General features: G+C 48.9%; 2 protein-coding genes across 5 annotated transcripts in view; one reads left to right on the plus strand and one right to left on the minus strand.

The window, feature by feature from the left end:
• Positions 1–13,824, minus strand: part of NOS1 (nitric oxide synthase 1) — a gene marked incomplete at its 3' end in the record, with an annotated part of 100,044 nt that extends 86,220 nt beyond the window's left edge. For all 4 annotated transcript variants that reach the window (XM_084868251.1, XM_084868253.1, XM_084868254.1 and 1 more), the window contains exon 1: positions 13,613–13,824. The remainder of the gene's footprint in view (positions 1–13,612) is intronic.
• RFC5 (replication factor C subunit 5) overlaps positions 1–17,473 on the plus strand; it is a 490,240-nt gene that overhangs the window by 96,298 nt on the left and 376,469 nt on the right. The gene's annotated exons all lie outside the window — the stretch shown is intronic.

Here is a 17,473-nt window from a genome sequence, read left to right on the forward strand (position 1 = left end):
CCGGTTTGTCTCAGTGGATAGAGTGTTGGTCTGCGGACTCAAGGGCCCCAGGTTCGATTCCGGTCAAGGGCACGTAGCTTGGTTGCGAGCACATCCCTGGTGGGGGGTGTGCAGGAGGCAGATGATGGATGTTTCTCTCTCATCGATGTTTCTAACTATCTCTCTCCCTTCCTCTCTGTAAAAAATCAATTATATATATATGAACAATTTCATGAGAGTAAAAAGCTGCCTATAGGTATTTAGGGTTTATTGGGAGAGCCATAGCAATAATGTTTTTTTTTTTTTTTTTTTTTTTTTAAATAAAAAGGATCAGCCGAAACCGGTTTGGCTCAATGGATAGAGTGTCGGCCTGCAGACTGAAAGGTTCCAGGTTCGATTCAGGTCAAGGACATGCACCTTGGTTGTGGGCACATCCCCAGTAGGGAGTGTGCAAGAGGCAGCTGATTGATGTTTCTCTCTCATCGATGTTTCTAACTCTCTATCCCTCTCTCTTCCTCTCTGTAAAAAAATCAATAAAATATATTTAAAAAATAAAAAAGGATCATAGTATTACAGACCCCTACTACAACTCCTTCATTTTTCAGTTTTTATGGAGAAACTACTTTGTTCTAAAAACAGATCATCCTAATGAACTAGGAGACTATATGCTCCTGGATGACAAAGATCATGGTTTCCTGAGATACCCTCAGTGCACAGCAAAGAGCTTGGCACATAGCAGTTGCTCAATAAATCAGTCTCAATCTCCAAGTCTACAACCACTGAATCAAGAAGCCCAGGTGGGAGGAGAGAGGGAGCAGTGGAGACTACAGACAACTGGAGAGCCCATGTCATGTCTGGAGCACCATTCCAGATGGTGGTTGCTATGCAGGAAGGCAGCCCTGGTATCTTCACTTCCTGCCAAGCAGCTGCAGGGAGATGGTCACATGGCCCATGACAAAAGAATGAATGAATAAATGAGTCTTCACATACTTGGGTAACAACACTGGATTCAGAAAAACGAGAGCTCAATAGGAAGGTGCTGATGAAGTGTGTACAGTGACCAGTGATGAACGTGGCCGGATGCGCTGTGGGCATCATCTGAGAGCTGTTTGCAATGCAGAGCCTCAGGGGCCACCGCAGACCTCTTCATTAGACGCTGCATTTGAACCAGACCCCTGGGGATGGGTGTACATATTGTAGTTTGATAAACCAGCTGGCCTCTAAATGCCTGTTACTTTTTTTGCTGTCCCACGATACTTCAAGCAGAACACTTCAGTCTAGGGAGTGTGATGATATTAGGTTGAACCTTGTAAAATTACAGTCAATTCTTTTGTGACCTACAAAGACGGCAATTTCAAATGAGATTTCAATTTCGACCCAAACTATAAACGGTTCTTCACAAAAGTGCTGCAGAGGCAGGTGATCGCTTGCCTGGGTCTACAAACCTCCATAGGCACACAGAGGGGGTTAACACAGTTCTTTAAAAACTGGGAGTTACACATGAAATGCAAATTTCTGGTTTTCGTAGAACATTGCAAGGTGTGCCCACACTGCTTCCGCCTGCCTGAATGTTAACAAACAGCTGGAGTGTGTGTGTGGGGGGAGTGTGTGTGTGTGGGGGGAGTGTGTGTGTGGGGAGTGTGTGTGTGGGGGCGCCCCTTTGACAGAGCATGAGCTCTCCCGTTCCTCTCGGCCCCCAGGTGACCCCCTCACTCCCTTGTTTCTTGCCGGACCCTGCAGGTATGTGGCTGAGGGACCCCTGCTAGATAGTGAGGTTTAAAGGGAAGCAACACAGGCCACCTTTAGAAGCTGCTCGGTGATTTGGGTCCTGCATAGGTGCCCTCTATCCACACGGTGGCATTTTATTCAGCCATAAAAAGGAAGGAAGCGCTGACACCTGCTACAGGTTGATCCAGGCCCACCCCCCCCCCCCTTCCCGAGAGCTCTCTGCATCTGTCCCAGCTTGTGCCCTGTGGCTGCTGCCCACCTGACCTTTCCCCTGGGCTAAAGCTCCCAGGGCAGTACAGCGTTTCCCAAGTCTGCTGCTTCTCTCCCCTCGGGGTGTTCACAAAGACCCTTCCTGGAGTGACACCTTTCTCTGAAAATAGAGCTTTTGCTTTTGATGTCAAACCAGCCCATGCCTACTCATTCCACAAGAGCTGAAGGGGAACCAGCCTCCTTCCTCCATTCACAGGGAGCACACAGGCCCAGGCCCAGACACTGTCCTGAGTGTGTGTCTTGGGGGTACCGGAACGGGCTGGGTTTTTACCTCCTGTTGCACTCGGTCAGCCCCTACAAGACAGTTCTTCATCAGCACTGAGTGACATTTTCCCACCTGATTCAGCCTCACCTGGCAAAACTCTGCAAATTTTCTTCATTCTGGAAGAGAATGACATCAGTCTCTAAGCTGACATCACAGATGGGAAGGAAGGCTTATGAGGAATCTATAATAATAAAAACGTAATATGATAATTAGACCGGATGTCCTTATAGACAAAGCTGCTGCAGAGGCAGAGGCAGAGGCAGAGGCAGCTGCGGCAGCATGGGGGCCAAGCTCCTTGCACAAATTTCGTGCATTGGGCCACTAGTGTAGTGGATAAGATGGCACAGGACCTGGGTTCCAATCCTGACTCTGCCATTTACTGACTATGTAGCTTTGGGCAAGACGTTTATCTCTGTGCCTGAATCCTTGGCTGCAAAATGGTGAATAACAACAGGATTCTCTTTGTAGGGCTCTTATAAGGATTACATGAAATAATGTCGTATATCTCTATGCCACTTATGACTTGCCTATACAATGACTAATTTACTATTTTTCCTTTAGTTGGCTCACTTTTTACCTTTAATATTTACTAAACTGCATCGTAAGGAATAATACCCATGAATCATGGTATGAAGTTGCTGGCTACCTTTTTTATTATCTATCCAAAGGAATAAGGAGTAAATTTAAAAAATGGATACCCCCTAGCTCCAATCAAGAGAAAACACTGAACAATCTCGAACTGTGGGACATTCTACAAAATGACTGACTAGTGCTCTTTGAAAGTGTCAAACCCTCCGGAGGCGAGGAACAACAGACTGACTGTCACAGATCTGAGGAGATGGAGAGAAATAAGCACTATAAATGGTGTGGCCTCCTGGATTAGATCCTGGAATAGAAGAAGGCCATTTGTGGAAAAATTGGTGAAATTCAAATAAGATCTGTAGCCTAGTTAATAATATGTCAATTTCCTGTTCTCAATCACTAACTGTGGCTGGGAATGATGTTTACATTAGAGCAGTGGTTCTCCACCTTTCTAATGCCGTGGCCTTTTAATACAGTTCCTCATGTTGTGGTAATGCCCAACCATAAAATTATTTTCGTTGCTACCTCCTAACTGTAATTTTGCTGCTGTTATGAATCGAAATGTAAATATCAGTGTTTTCCGATGGTCTTAGGCTCTACAGCAAATACAGAAAATGCTAATAGGCTGCTGTAGAGCCTAAGACCATCGGAAAACACAGATATTTACATTACGATTCATTAATAGTAAAAAAAAATTAGTTATGAGGTAACAACAAAAATAATTTTATGGTTAGGGGTCACTACAACATGAGGAACTGTATTAAAGGGTCGCGGCATTAGAAAGGTTGAGAACCGCTGCATTAGAGGATGCTGGAGAAGGAATGTAAAGACTCTCATTGCGCTATTTTGCAACTTTTCTGTAAGTCTAAAATTACTTCAAAATAAAAAGTTCTGCCGGGACCGGTTTGGCTCAATGGATAGAGCGTCGGCTTGGGGACTGAAGGGTCCCGGGTTCGATTCCGGTCAAGGGCATGTACCTTGGTTGCGGGCACATCCCTAGTAGGGGGTGTGCAGGAGACAGCTGATCGATGACTCTCTCTCATCGATGTTTCTAACTCTCTATCTCTCTCCCTTCCTCTCTGTACAAAATCAATAAAATATATTTTTTTAAAAAAAGTTCTTAAAAAATGGATGCAAGGTAAACAGTCCTTTACTCTTGCCCCACCCCATTTCAGCACCTGGCAGAGCTGCCCGTGAATCCCAGCTCCTTCATTTCACAGAACAGAACATGGGGCTGAGTGAGTGGAAGGGGTGCGGCCCCCATCAGCTGGCTAACTAAACGGGTCTCTCCTTCTTGCATTTCTTTTTTAAAACTATTTTTATATGTTTTTATCGATTTCAGGGAAAGGGAGAGGGAGAGAAACACCAGTGATGAAAGAGAACCATCAACTGGTTTATCATCACTAAACCTGGCCATGCCAAGATCCACGTCCACTGTATCCTGTTGCCACTACTTTTATTGGGGACTCAGGGGTGTTTTCTGTTGACAGCATTTCATCTCAATGGATCTGCCTGTTCCGGCTGTTTCACTGGAATCCCACAGTGAGTGGCCTTTTGTGTCTGGTCTCTTTCAAGGATCATCGATGCTGGAGCACATATCAGCACTCCACTCCTTTTCATGGCTGAATAATATTCCATTTTTGGGTGAACCATTCATCCGCTGATGGACACCTGGGTTGTTTCCACCTTTGGACTGTTGTGAATAATGCAGCTAAGAATATTCATGTGCAAGTTTTTGTTTAAACCCTTGTTTTCATTTCTTCCTGGGTAGGGGTTTCCCATTGGGATGATGGCAATGTTTTGGAACTAGGTAGATGTGATGGTTGTAAAACATCGTGAATGTACTAAATGCCACTAAGGGGTCCTTCAAATTTTATGTTATGTAAATTTTATCTCAATTACAAAAATGGATAGCACCGGTGTAGTATCTACCATATTTTGGAAAACTAGTGCTTATGTGAGCCCAGCACTTACCACAGCGCCAGGCCCTGAGCGAGTGTGCCAAAGCATTGGCCAGTGTCATTATCGTTGCCAAAGCCATGCCAGATTCCCAGCTCCCACTCCAGAGCTCTTTCTACAACACCACGCAGCTTTCACCGTGAGAGTTCCTCCAACTTAATCTCTTACTCTCCTGGAAGGTCGGCAATAAAATCCCAGGGCCGCTGGGAAGCCACAAGAATGCTCTGCTCTGTCACCTGAGAGCTGCTGTCACAAGATGCACACCTGGCTGGCACCACACAGCTGGCCATCGCCTCCGATGTATGCTCAGAACAACACAGAGTGAACATTCAACAGACACCATACTGGTTACTTGTTGACAGAATACAAAACCTATTTGGCAGCTTATTCAACAATCCTTGCCTCCTTAACCTGTTAACTGGGGAGTTCCCTTTTTAATTACGCAACGTACAACGGGCGCATACTCTTTCACTAGGACGTGTCAGTACTTCACGCCCAGCGGACGAGATTTTATATTATTTTTTTATTTATACTTAATTAAAATAAATGAAATATATATTTTTTCATTTATTTATACATAAAGCACAAAGGAAAATACAAAATTACAAACAAATAGAAAAGAATACCAACAAAAAAATGGAAACATCGAATTAAAAAATTATAGCCGAAACTGGTTTGGCTCAGTGGATAGAGCGTCGGCCTGCGGACTGAAAGGTCCCGGGTTCGATTCCAGTCAGAGGCATGTACCTTGGTTGTGGGCGCATCCCCAGTAGGGGGTGTGCAAGAGGCAGCTGATCGATGATTCTCTCTCATCGATGTTTCTAACTCTCTATCCCTCTCTCTTCTTCTCTGTAAAATATCAATAAAATATAAAAAATTATAAATTTTACAAACAATTATAAAGATTACAAAAAATATATACCGTCCCTCTCAGGGCGCAACATATATTTCAAGGACATATTCATATGTCCTACCCCGTTCCCGATAGTGTTTACGTTTGACGTATTTATAGGTCCTGCTCGGTTAACAGGTTAACAGAGTGCACGCTTTATTTCCCCAGAACTCGACCCTACAATTTGCTGCCTACAAGTCGCAATGCCCTGGCACCATTCAATGGAGTTTAGAGTGTCCACTCCCCAGTTCCCGGAGACATATTCTGGCATTTCGGATGGAAGGAAATACCTGGTTTGTTGTCAGGATCCCATGAGGACCCTACGGAACACTGGACACATCCCAGCACGCCTCAGCTCGGGGAAGCGTCTTTCTGCTCCGCTCTGGTGGGCTGGGATAGCGGTTAGTGAGCTCTTCCTCTTCCCTCTGCCTCCAGATCTGTTCTCCACCTTCTCAAAATGTACCTGGGCCCCAGGAAGAGGCTGGCCTTTATGGCTATCAAAAGGCTCCTCGCCTTCTGGCTTTTGATTGGGTTTGGTGGATGGGAGGCACAAGGGAGATGAGAGGGAGGAAGGAGAGGTCACTCTCTCTTTCTCTGCTCACTCCTGTCTTAGGGCTGTGGTCTAGAGAACTTTGCCTTCCTCTCTGAGCACAGCTGCCCTATCCTGGGCCCAAAGGGTTTTGGTCATAGTGGTCTCTCCCTGTTTCATCAGGCTGGGTGGCACCACTGCCCCTGGTGCTAACACTTTGCCTTCCCTTGTCAGTACTTTAAACTGTGTCCGTAAGTAATTCTTCCATTAAATTATCCTGGAAATCCCAGCTGCAGGTCTTCTGCATCCTAGTTTGACCCTGACTGACAAACCTACATATCTATCTATCTACATATCTGCCTTTAACATAGAACCATTTGAAAATAAGATACTTCTGCCCCATTAGAGCCCACATCACGGAAAGTCAGACCCCTGTGCCAGGGAGAAGAGCTTGCTGACCCCGAGTAGGATGTGCTGACCCCGAGTAGGATGTCTAAGCTGCAGTTTTGAATCACCCTTCAGAATTCACATGCATTCGGGCACGCCAAGGCTAGGAAGCTGGCGGTGGTAGAGGCAACCTGAGAAGGTATTGCAGGACGAACCTCAGCTCATTCCTAAATTCCTCAAGAGCCTGGGAGCCTTGCTCTGCCTCTGACAGAGGGAACTGTTGCCTGCTCAGTGTCCCAGATGCAATGCACTGTGGAAGAGGGCTCGATTGGGATGCTAAACAGCCGTAAACGACATTGTCACCAGCCTTCATAAAGCACAGTGACTCACAGCCCTAATTAAAATGCGGAGGGGGAAATGTAAAAAAGGCTGCCACGGAGAACAGTGACCTTCTGCAAAACTGCAGGGTTATTTCTTCCAGGAAAGAGATGCCCATGAGCGTGTGTCTGTGCCTGTGCAGGTGTGTATATATGTGTGTGGAGGGGGGCTAGAGTTGGGAGGGTGAATATTATTCTCCTAAGAAAAAGTCTAACTAAAGCTATCCTAGCTGCCCAACTTTTATTATGAAATACTTCGACGCAGAAAATTAAAGAGCACAGCACTTATAAACTTCCAACCAGATTCATTGACTATTAGCATTTGCTGTATTTGCCCTGTCTGTCATATCTATCAATCACTTGATTGATCCATCCTTCTATCAATCCATCATTTACCTATTGATTTATCAACTATCTCCCTGCCTCCCTCCTTCCCTGCCTTCTATTTACCTCCACCCTTACTTCTTTATCCCTCCCTTTCTACCTACACGCCTGCCTTATCTTTTACAATGAACCATTTGAAAATAGGATGCTTCAGCCCTAAATTCTAAAGCAAACATAGTCTAAGAATAAATATAATCTCCCATAAAAATCCATAGTTCCATTATTACACCCAAGAAAGTTAACTATATTGGGAAAGTTAACTATATTGGTACCGAACACCCAGTCAAGGCTTTTTACACGATGGTAACCTGAGTAGTGAACCTGACCCCCGTGGCTTAGGAGAGAAGCTCACCTCCTGCCAGCATGGGCTGCTGAGGCTCTGAAGGGAGAGACTTTAGGCTTCCTGAGAGCTGGTTCTGGCCGTCCGTCTCAAGATGAAATGTCCAGCCTGCACTGCTTGGCACCAGTTTGGGAACAAACAGGATATCCCGTTTGGTTACACCATGTGGTTTTAAAAAGCCCCGCTCAAAACTGAATCTCATCCAAGACAATCACCCGTTTTAACTGCAAGATGTGGCTCCTGATAACTTCTCGCCGTTCTGAAATATAAACGGATAAGGCATCGCCACTCAGAAAGAAAGATCTTCATGTCTGAGGACAAGTCTTGTAGAAGGTTACCTCTTTCCCGCCCCACCAAGAAATCCTGGGTGCGGAGGCTGCAGTTAAGGAAACCACATGTAAGGGTTTGTGCATGTTTGTTAAAAAATAATAAAAAAACAAAAATATCAAGCCCCCTCCCCCCCAAATCCACCCAGTCTAATCATTTTATATCATGCCTTGCAACAAAATTATTTCATTTCAGTGACTATCATCCAGGGGAAAATGACAATGAAGTCTTTCCAGCTAAGACTGATCTTAATAAGTTAACACCCAGATGTTATTGACCCCTTTCATTACCTGAATTCTGGTACATGAACATCATTGGCTTTCATTCTCCTTACTGAGTGTTTTAGAAATAAGAGACAGCTTCCAAAATCAAAGAGAAAAACGTGCCCAAACCTTGTCAGTTGCTAACGAGTATTACTCTGATTTAATCCTGTAAGTTACATTGTTATGCTTAAAATTCTTGAAATGAAATACAGCACCAATGTGATCTGCATGGCCCTTTAAATGACCAGAGAGGATGGGCGGACCACATTGTTTGTCCCATTGCATCCTAGTTACTGGCAAGTTGATCCCTGCCTCAGACACTGAGAGTACTGGAGGGTCTTCCACTTCCTTAGGCCTCACCCTCTTACGGGGTCTGGCATGGGCTGGGGATCAGAGTTTGCTTGTTTGATGCAGAAGCGGCTTTCCTGACTTGTTGAAGACACTACGTCCTTTAGCTGAGAAACACTGGATGCTCATCAATATTATCTGATGTTAAGCAAGCTCCTTTCTTCATTCCCACCTGGAGGCAGGTTTCAGAAAGGTCCGCCTTTTCGATCCCCATAGTCACCTAGCTGTCAGGTTTTGCAAGAAGAGATTCCAAGTGTTAGCTAATGCTAGTGGGCAAAGGTTCCCGGCAGAAGCAGGGACACTTTTCAGGACACCCCTGAAAAAATCTGTGGGATTTCTCTCAGGTGCCTTTAGTCCAAGGCTCCCAGAGCATCGTGGATAGCCCCAAAGAAGGCCTCGTTATCTGGGGAATCCCCAATTGAGAAGTGGTGACCTTATAATGAGAGGTGCCAGTGCACAGAAATCAGAGTGGGGAGAGAAGACGCCGCCAGGCTGGAAATGGGAACTGGCTCGAAATCACCGATGGATGCAATGAATGGACGAGAACTGGGCAAACGTTTGTCTCGGGCAAGACCCAGAACGTTATCATTAAGCACATCTGAGGGAAGTTAGTCTCAGAGTTGTAAACTGAAATGTCTTGAAGGGCCAGGCAAGACATAAACAGTATTTAATGGTGTGGCCTGAGACCCAAAGGCAACAATAAAACCAAACCAAACCAAAATGCAAACTCAAACACACCTGCAGGGTTGCCCATGATGCCCAGCTCCTTCATTTCACAGAACAGAACATTGGGGCTGAGCGAGTGGAAGGGGCGTGGCCCCATCAGTTGGCTAACTAAACAGATCTCTCCTTTTTGCATTTATTTAAAAAAATATTTATGTTTTTATCGATTTCAGGGAAAGGAAAGAAAAGGAAAGAAAAGGGAAGGGAAGGGAGAGAGAGAAACACCAATGATGAAAGAGAACCATCGACTGGTTTATCGTCACTAAACACAGCCATGCCAAGATCTACTGTATCCTGTAGCCTCTACTTTTATTGGGGACTTAGGGACATTTTCTTTTGACAGACCATTTTTATTTAATAAGGTCAAGTGGACTCAATGTTCCGGACTTACAGGATAATGCTCATGATTCTCCTTCCTAGAACATGTGTGTGAGCAACATCAGCATATGCAGGACTTGAAAAGGTTGGGGATGTGTATGGTGGAAGGGGGGAGGCATCTTAGTTGTCCAGAGGAGTCGACTGCTTTGATGAAACCAGTGGTAGTTAGACAGGGTTTATTAGCTCCTGTGTTACTTGGTTCACAAAGTTGTATCTGATAGGTCACTTTTTAAAATACATTTTTTATTGATTTTAGAGAGGAAAGAAGAGGGAAACATCAATGATGAGAGAGAATCACAGATTGGCTTCCTTCTGCATGCCCCCCACTGAGGATTAAGCCTGCAACCCAGGCATGTGACCTGACTGGAACTGAACTGTGACCTCCTGGTTGATGCTCAACCACTGAGCCACTTTAAAAAGGAATTTCCTCTTAGAAAGGACAGATGAGTCAACGAATGGGCTAAATGTGACATTATCATATATAAGCACTTTACAAAGAATTAAGACACTGAGGTTCTATCCTAGCTTTGTCAATACTGTGCTGTGTGACTTTCAGCCAGTAACATAGCTTTTCTGGGCCTCAGTTTATCCATCTGCAAAATGAGGCTGATGGATAAGAGCTGAGGGCAGTCTCCTGGATAAGTCTCATTAACAACATAGAAATTTCAATCTCCTCTGTAGACACTGATTCATTAGATGTGGGTGGGATCTCTCTGCTTCTAACCAGGACCTTGGTGAAGTCTAATGCTGATGGTCCCCTGGGCTGTTGCTGAGCATATGCTACATCAGATGAGGACTTGATGCTATCATATATTAGAATGAGAGAATGGTCACATCTACCATCACCACAGTCTTCATATTGTTAACCACACAAATCCAACTGACCCTCAGTGGTAAGCATGTGCTTTGTTCACAATGAAAACTGTTTCTGGAATACCAAATTCAAGTCCTGTGCAACCTGGTTTCCAACAGGAAAAAGCTCCAGTTCTAAAGAGTACAGATTGCTGCCTGTGGCTCTCAACTGCCATCCAAGACTCAGACCCACAGAAACTGAGTGACAGGCAACACATGGAGTCTTGTCTTAAGACACCCCAAGACATACATTCCCAAAGGCAGCAGAGCCACACTTATGTGTGCTCATAATACCCAGGTAAACTGACACTCAAATCTTCCTGCATCCTTTAAATTTTTTGACAACTGTCTGGGTGGTACCTTGGACAGCGCCTTGCAGTTCAGCTCTAGAGACCCTCAGAAAGCAGCCTACCCCACCAGTCCACTCCTAACCTCTCACCTTTCCCAGAGGTGGTCCTTCCCTAATGAAAAACTCCAACAGGGGGGTGGGGGATTGTTTTTGGCCATCTGGGGAAAATGAAGAAGAGGCAGGAAGAGTAAAAGGCAGGCTAGTCTGGAAACCATATCCATGTTATTGGCCCCAAATGGTTGCTACAGAAGACCTCTTCTGGGGTTCCCAATTTTGTACAACCACTAATCGTGGCATAAGCTATTGTTTCCAGAACAACTTATCACAAAATCTTCAAGACAACCCCTTGTGGGAGCTCTTGTTCTCATTTTGCAGATAATGGAACTGAAGCTCAGAGAGGTTAAGTAACCAGCCAGAGGTCACACAGCCATGCAGTAAGCTAAGGTTGGTTTCAAGTAGAGATCCTTACCGGATCTCTTTACTGTACTGCTTGCTCTTTTTCTATATGGTCTGAGACTTTGGGTAAATCACAATTTCTGGAGACAAAGTCCGCCTCTGATTTTGGAGTAGTCTCAGGCTGAACAGATATATCAGGACATGAGGCTGTGGTTGCTATGGGAGGAGCACACGTAAAAATGCTTACCTGCTCAGGGAGGTGTAAAAAATTCCCCCAAGAAGAAGCCCTAAACCAGGACTGAGGTCTCTGGTTGTGCCACTTACCAGGAAGGTGACTGAGAGCAGGTTGCTTGGCTTGCCAAACCTCAGTTTTCATATCTGCAAAATGGGATTCAGAACCCCGTACCGGTGACCTGGGGGGAGTATTTCTGGGGATATTCCAGGAATACCTTGCATGTGGCAGGGCCTTGGAGATGGCACAAAGCTGTGCATCCTTCAGGCTTCTGAAATTGGGGCTGCTAGGAAGGACGGGGGTGGGGGTGCTGGATATGGTGGGTCAGAATATCTCCCTTCAGAGACCTGCCAAGGCTTCTCAAATCTGTCTGCTGAGACGCTTGAGGACAGAGGAGAATGGATGCCACTCCCACAGGCTTCTACCCTGTTTTATCTAAGTTCTTAATAACGATGGGAGAATCAACGCTACTTTGCATCTTTGTGAACCCCTAGTGCTTGCCAACCCTTTGGAGACATGGAAGAGGAGAGTCTTTCCTTCCTTTCCCAGGGACCAGTCTGAGGCTCAGCCCCTTCCTCCTTCCTGGGCCATCGGAGGAGACCAGGCAATGTGCCCGCACCCCTGGCCAGCCCTGCACCTCTGCCTGGGGACGCCCTAGGGCCTTTCCTGTGCTTGTGCATTCTCCAGGGGCCTGAGCGGGGCTGGAAGGGTCTCATCTGCGGGAAAGAACCTGTGCACATTCCCCGGGCGACCTGGGTCCCACTGGAGGCGAGTAGCCTGAGGGACGGTCCCCCAGTTTCTCTGGGTAGGAAACCACTGACCACCAAACCTCCTGGATCTGGATTTTAAATAATAAAATAGCAGCAACGTTTCCTGTGAATTGAGCACTCAACCTAGGCTTCACTTTCACATTCATGAACGCAATGAGGATGCTTACAACAGTTCAGTGAAAAGGTTTGCATTGTTTCCCATTTTACAGACAGCAGAATGCTGGCTGGGGAGATGAAGGGACTCACCTAAGGCCACCCAAGCACAGGTACATCTCGAGTTAGAACCCAGGGGCGGCCCTCCGAAGCTTCCTGCCCTCGCCCTCCTGCCTTCCTCTGGCGCTCCACCACTCCATGCTGGTTGCCACCCTGACAGCACTGTGGGTCCCAGCCAGCAGGGAGAACCTCCGCACTCTGGTCACAGTGCCCTGGGGCCCGGAGCAAAGGTTTGCAGTCTCTAGGGCTCGGTCTGGGGACTCTCCTCCGACCCTCAGACCCAAGGGCCCCTACGTGTCCCTGGAATTTGGATCTTGCAGGGACCCTGCTCCAAACCTTGGCAACGGAGAGCAAGCACGTCGCGCGCAGTGCACAGGGTCCCAGCTTCTAATCCCAGAGAAGCGCACCCCTTGCCAGTCAAGGAGGCGCACGGGGAGCCCTAGAGCCGCTTTCTAGCCGGAAGCACAACTTTCCCGGGTGAGCCAGTGCTCTTACACCCTCGTCCCGCCGCACTGAAGGAAGAGGTGCAGGCGGCCCTGCCATTACTGCGGAGCGCAGTGAGGATCCTCTCAAAGTTGGAAGCCAGGCAGGAGCAACGTTCCAAGGAGCAGAGCCCGCCCAGTCTCGGTCCCCCACTGAGGGTGGCTGGCGATGCTAACGAGGCCGCCATTACCCCGGCTCGCAGGTGCCATACCTTAGAGGAGCTAGGCATGAAGGAAAGCTTAAAGTTCAGGTTGGGCAGATGCCCAAATGCCAGGGCTAGCGTCCCCCAGCCCCGGCTGCCCGCTGTGGGTAGCAAGCGGTGCCAGGGTTCCGCCATTAACGTCGGCGCACAGGTCCTAGCGAGCGCGCGGTTGGAGGGAGACTGGGTCCCTGTAAAGTTGGAGCAGGGTGGGCGTGAGGACCCCCGCACCGGAGCCCCCGACCCGGGGCCGCCCGCAGGGAGGGGATTGAGGCTGCCCGAACCAAGTTGGGACTTGGCAAACCCCGCGCCTCTCGCGCGCGCATTCGGGGCTCCCGGGGAGCAGGTAGCCAGAGGAACCGGAGGAAGCCTGGGCCGAGAACTCACCTGCCGCGAGCCGGGCGGCACTGAAGCTGCCTCCTCGGGCTGCGCGCACGCCTGCCCGCGGGTCCTCGCGCCGGCCGCCTCCTCCTCCTCCGTCCCCTCCTGCTTCTCTTCCTCCCAGGTCCGAATCCTCTCCACCGCCCTGCGCGGCCGGAGGACGCCAGTCGCACCCACTCACGCCCGGGTAGGAGCTGCGCGCGTCCTTCCCCCGTCCGCTCCGCTTTGTGTTTCTCCGATCTCTCCCCACCCCCTCTTGCCTACCCCTCACCCCTCCCCTCCCTCCTCCTCGCCGATCCCAACCAAGTTCGGGACGGAGGCGGAGGGTCCCCCTCGCAGTGTCGGGCGCGCCCCTGGCTCACCCAGTCCGGCGCCCCTCGGAGGAGCCGCGGCTCGGAGATGGCACAAAGCTAAGTAGCTCCTAGCCCAGCGGCTGGAAACGTGGCATCGATATGTAGGAACTGAGCCATGCGCTCAGTGAGGGTCCTGAGAGGGAATTTATTTCTTAATGTCCCTCCCTTATCTTTTCATCACTGAAACGAATTAGCGGTGACGTCCAACCCCGCTGGTTATTGGGTGTGGGGAGGGAGACGTGGCAACCCTCATTAAAAGAGCCGCTCTGGGCTCCAAAGCATACATCTTTTATATAACCCAATTTCCATTTTTTTTTCCTATCAGGAAACACACACACACACACACACACACACACACACACACACACACACCAGGACAATTGCTGGGAGCCAGGAGGGGCTGAATGTAGTAGCCACCAGGGCAGTTCTCTCAGGCAGAGAGGACCAGGATGGAGGTAGGGTGGTTATTTCTGTTTGTACATCAGTGTTGGGATAACATTCCTTAACGGGACAGTGGGATGCACAGCCTCTCCCACTGGGTCTGGCTGGGAGCCCCCGGGAACCACCAGAAGATTGCTGCCCGAGTTCTGACCCTGGCTCCTGGTGGGCAGACAGGAAGACTGGCAGCCAACCCTGGGAATGCTGCCTTGTTCTGGTCTTCCCTGGAGCAGGGCTTAGGCCCGGCAGCTGGGGAGGCAGGGCAGGGGCAGGCTCACCTGTGGCCTGGTGCACCTGCAGATGGGGAGAGGCTGAGGGCTGGGCTGGGGGAGGGGAAGACGCAGAGAACGGAGCTCTCCTTCCTTTCTTAGGGACCCTAGCATATGGGTAACCATATAAACCCTTCTCAAAGCTGTCTTTTCCTGGGCAGATTGCACAGGATTTTGCATTTCACTGTTGCTGCTGCTCACACACTCTTGGGGAAATCAAGCAAAGAGAATTCAGACACACACACTCAGCACCTGGCTCTGGGTGGCTCGACCCTGCCCTCTCCCCAGTGTCACCCAGGGGAGCAAGCACACTCAGGCTGGGAGCTGTGCAAAGAGGGAAAGAGGAAACACAAGCCCCCTGGTCACTAATAAATGCTTTTTACGCTGTCCTGCACACTGAGCATGAGAGAGGGGTATGACTTTGGGGGCAGGAGGAGGCGTGAGGGACGAGGAGCGGAGGAGGGAATAAAGAGTAAGCTGGGTGCATGGAGGTCTGTGTTGTCTTGAGCACGCTGGAAAGAAGACATGAGACACTCCCTCCTGGTCCCGGGGCTATGCCACTTCCTGACTGTGCCCCACAGGGCAAGTTCCAGAGCCTCAGTTTCCCCAGCAGTGAAATGGGCCTGGGTCCTTGTGAAGATGCATACAGTAAGATGGTAAGGTGAAGCGCTGGGCAGAGTGCCTGGTATATAGTAAATGCTCAGTAAACAGGAGCCAAGAATAATAATAACGTTGAGACTAAGAACAGTGACATCAAGACTGGATGGGATATCCCAGGGAAGCCGGGCTGAAGCCGAGTCCTTCCCACAGAAGCCCTACTTTCCCCTGCCGGAATCATTTCAAAGTTGAGTGCTGGGCTTCAGTGGTGTCAGACTCAGAACACTGCTCCCCTTAATTACCATGGCAACTGGGGAAAATCAGAAAGCCAGGGGGAAGGGAAACTGCTCTTCCACTGGGCTGCTGGTTCACCTGCTCAGAACGAGGACCATGCCTGCACGGGTTCAGGTGGGGCCCGGAAGTGGCCCAAGCTAGGGACACTTCCTGTTTTGAAACTGGGGAGAAGGGTGGTTGATACATGACGGGCAGCCACGAGATGGTGGGGTCAGGGCCAAGGCTGGGCTGGGCCTGAAAAAGGCAGAGTTGGCCTGGATTCAAAGAGAGGAGGCAGAAATTCCATTCCCTGAATTCTGTCCTCACTGTCAGGGGTCCTGGTGCAATGGAGAGCAAAGCACCAGTAGGTAATATAGTGCTTGAAGCAGATTTGGAAAGACAGGGTTTCCCAGCCAAGGTGAGAGCTGGTCATCTCAATAGTATGAGCATGGGTACGAACGAGGGGATTGGGGGGGGGGGGGAGGGAGAAAGGAAGACTCCCTCACTCTGGTTATTTCTGTGGGGTTAGGGTACTCATAACAAAACCAGTTGTAGCAATAGAAAAAAAAAATGGTGAGCTTGTGTGAGCACTTAGTATTTCACTAGTCTTGAACCAATCATTTTATAGGGACGTCTCACTGACTCATAAAATCGCAGGAGATGATTCCTTTTCTTGTTCCCATTTTACAGAGGGGAAAGCAGAGGCACTGAGAGGTGGTGACTTGCTCCAGGTCACCCAGGGAAGTGGTGGTAAAGGAATTATTAGGCTCTGCTCCTATTGAAGGGGGGGTGATGATTCAGAGCTGTCTGGGGGGGGCGGGGGGAGGGAGTGTCTGGCTTTTGGGGACATTCCCCACTTCACTTGTGCTGGGCCAGGACCCTAGAGGGCTTCAACAACTGGTGCTGAAAGACCAGAGACTCGTAGCCATGTGGTGGCCCTTGGACCAGGCGAGTGGTCGGCAAACTGCGGCTCGCGAGCCACATGCAGCTCTTTGGCCCCTTAAGTGTGGCTCTTCCACAAAATACTACGACCTGGGTGAGTCTATTTTGAAGAAGTGGTGTTAGAAGTAGTTTAAAAAATTTGGCTCTCAAAAGAATTTTCAATCACTGCCCGGTGGATATTTGGCTCTGTTGACTAATGAGTTTGCCAACCGCTGGACTAGGCAGAGTGACTGTGTCCCAAAAGCTCCTGGGCATAGTGGCTCTCTAAATCTTTCCCTGAGGCCTTCACTTAACCTGACTTCACCAGGACCCCCTTGGTCTTCAGCGGAAGATGTCAATATTACCGCTTTTCCCAGATTCAGGAAGCAGACACACATGCAGGGCTCGGCACAGAGCAAGCTCTTCCTGAATGGTCACCAAGATAACAATCATTCTTGGATCTTTTCTCGGGCTCACAGCCCCGTCTGTGTGGATGGCAGGTGGATAAAAGGCCTTTCCCAACCGAAGAACGGCTCCCCTGTCCCCACTCCTTGCCACCTAGACCCTAACCAGTCCCCCGGTGGCCCCCGGGGGAGCCTAGGGGAGGAGAGGGAAGAAGGTTCGTCGATGCGGCTGCCACCGAGGGGGTAATACATTATCCAGGGCTAATGAAAACATAATTATCTTCTTTTGGCTGCAGAGAAGGGCTAATTTAATAGGCTGCGATCGAAAAGCATCTGCTGAATTCACCCAGCAGTGAAAACACTTGAAGGGCTTGAGCGGCAGAGGCAGCAGGCACACTGTGGCTGGCCATGCCCTGCAGCTGTATCAAGGTGGCAGTGGCCCCAGGAGTGGGGATAGGAGGGTGCAGGGCAGAAGCAGCAGGGGGAGGGGGAGTGTGTGGCAGCTGACAGGCATCCTATGAGCAGGCAGACTGGATTACTTCCCTACTATGTGATCTTGGTTCACTTCTTTGCTTCTCTGAGCCGCAGCTTTCTCATCTGTAAAAGGGGATT

Source organism: Pipistrellus hanaki (genome assembly GCF_964339955.1).
Source record: "Pipistrellus hanaki genome assembly, chromosome: 19".
Taxonomy (NCBI): domain Eukaryota; kingdom Metazoa; phylum Chordata; class Mammalia; order Chiroptera; family Vespertilionidae; genus Pipistrellus; species Pipistrellus hanaki.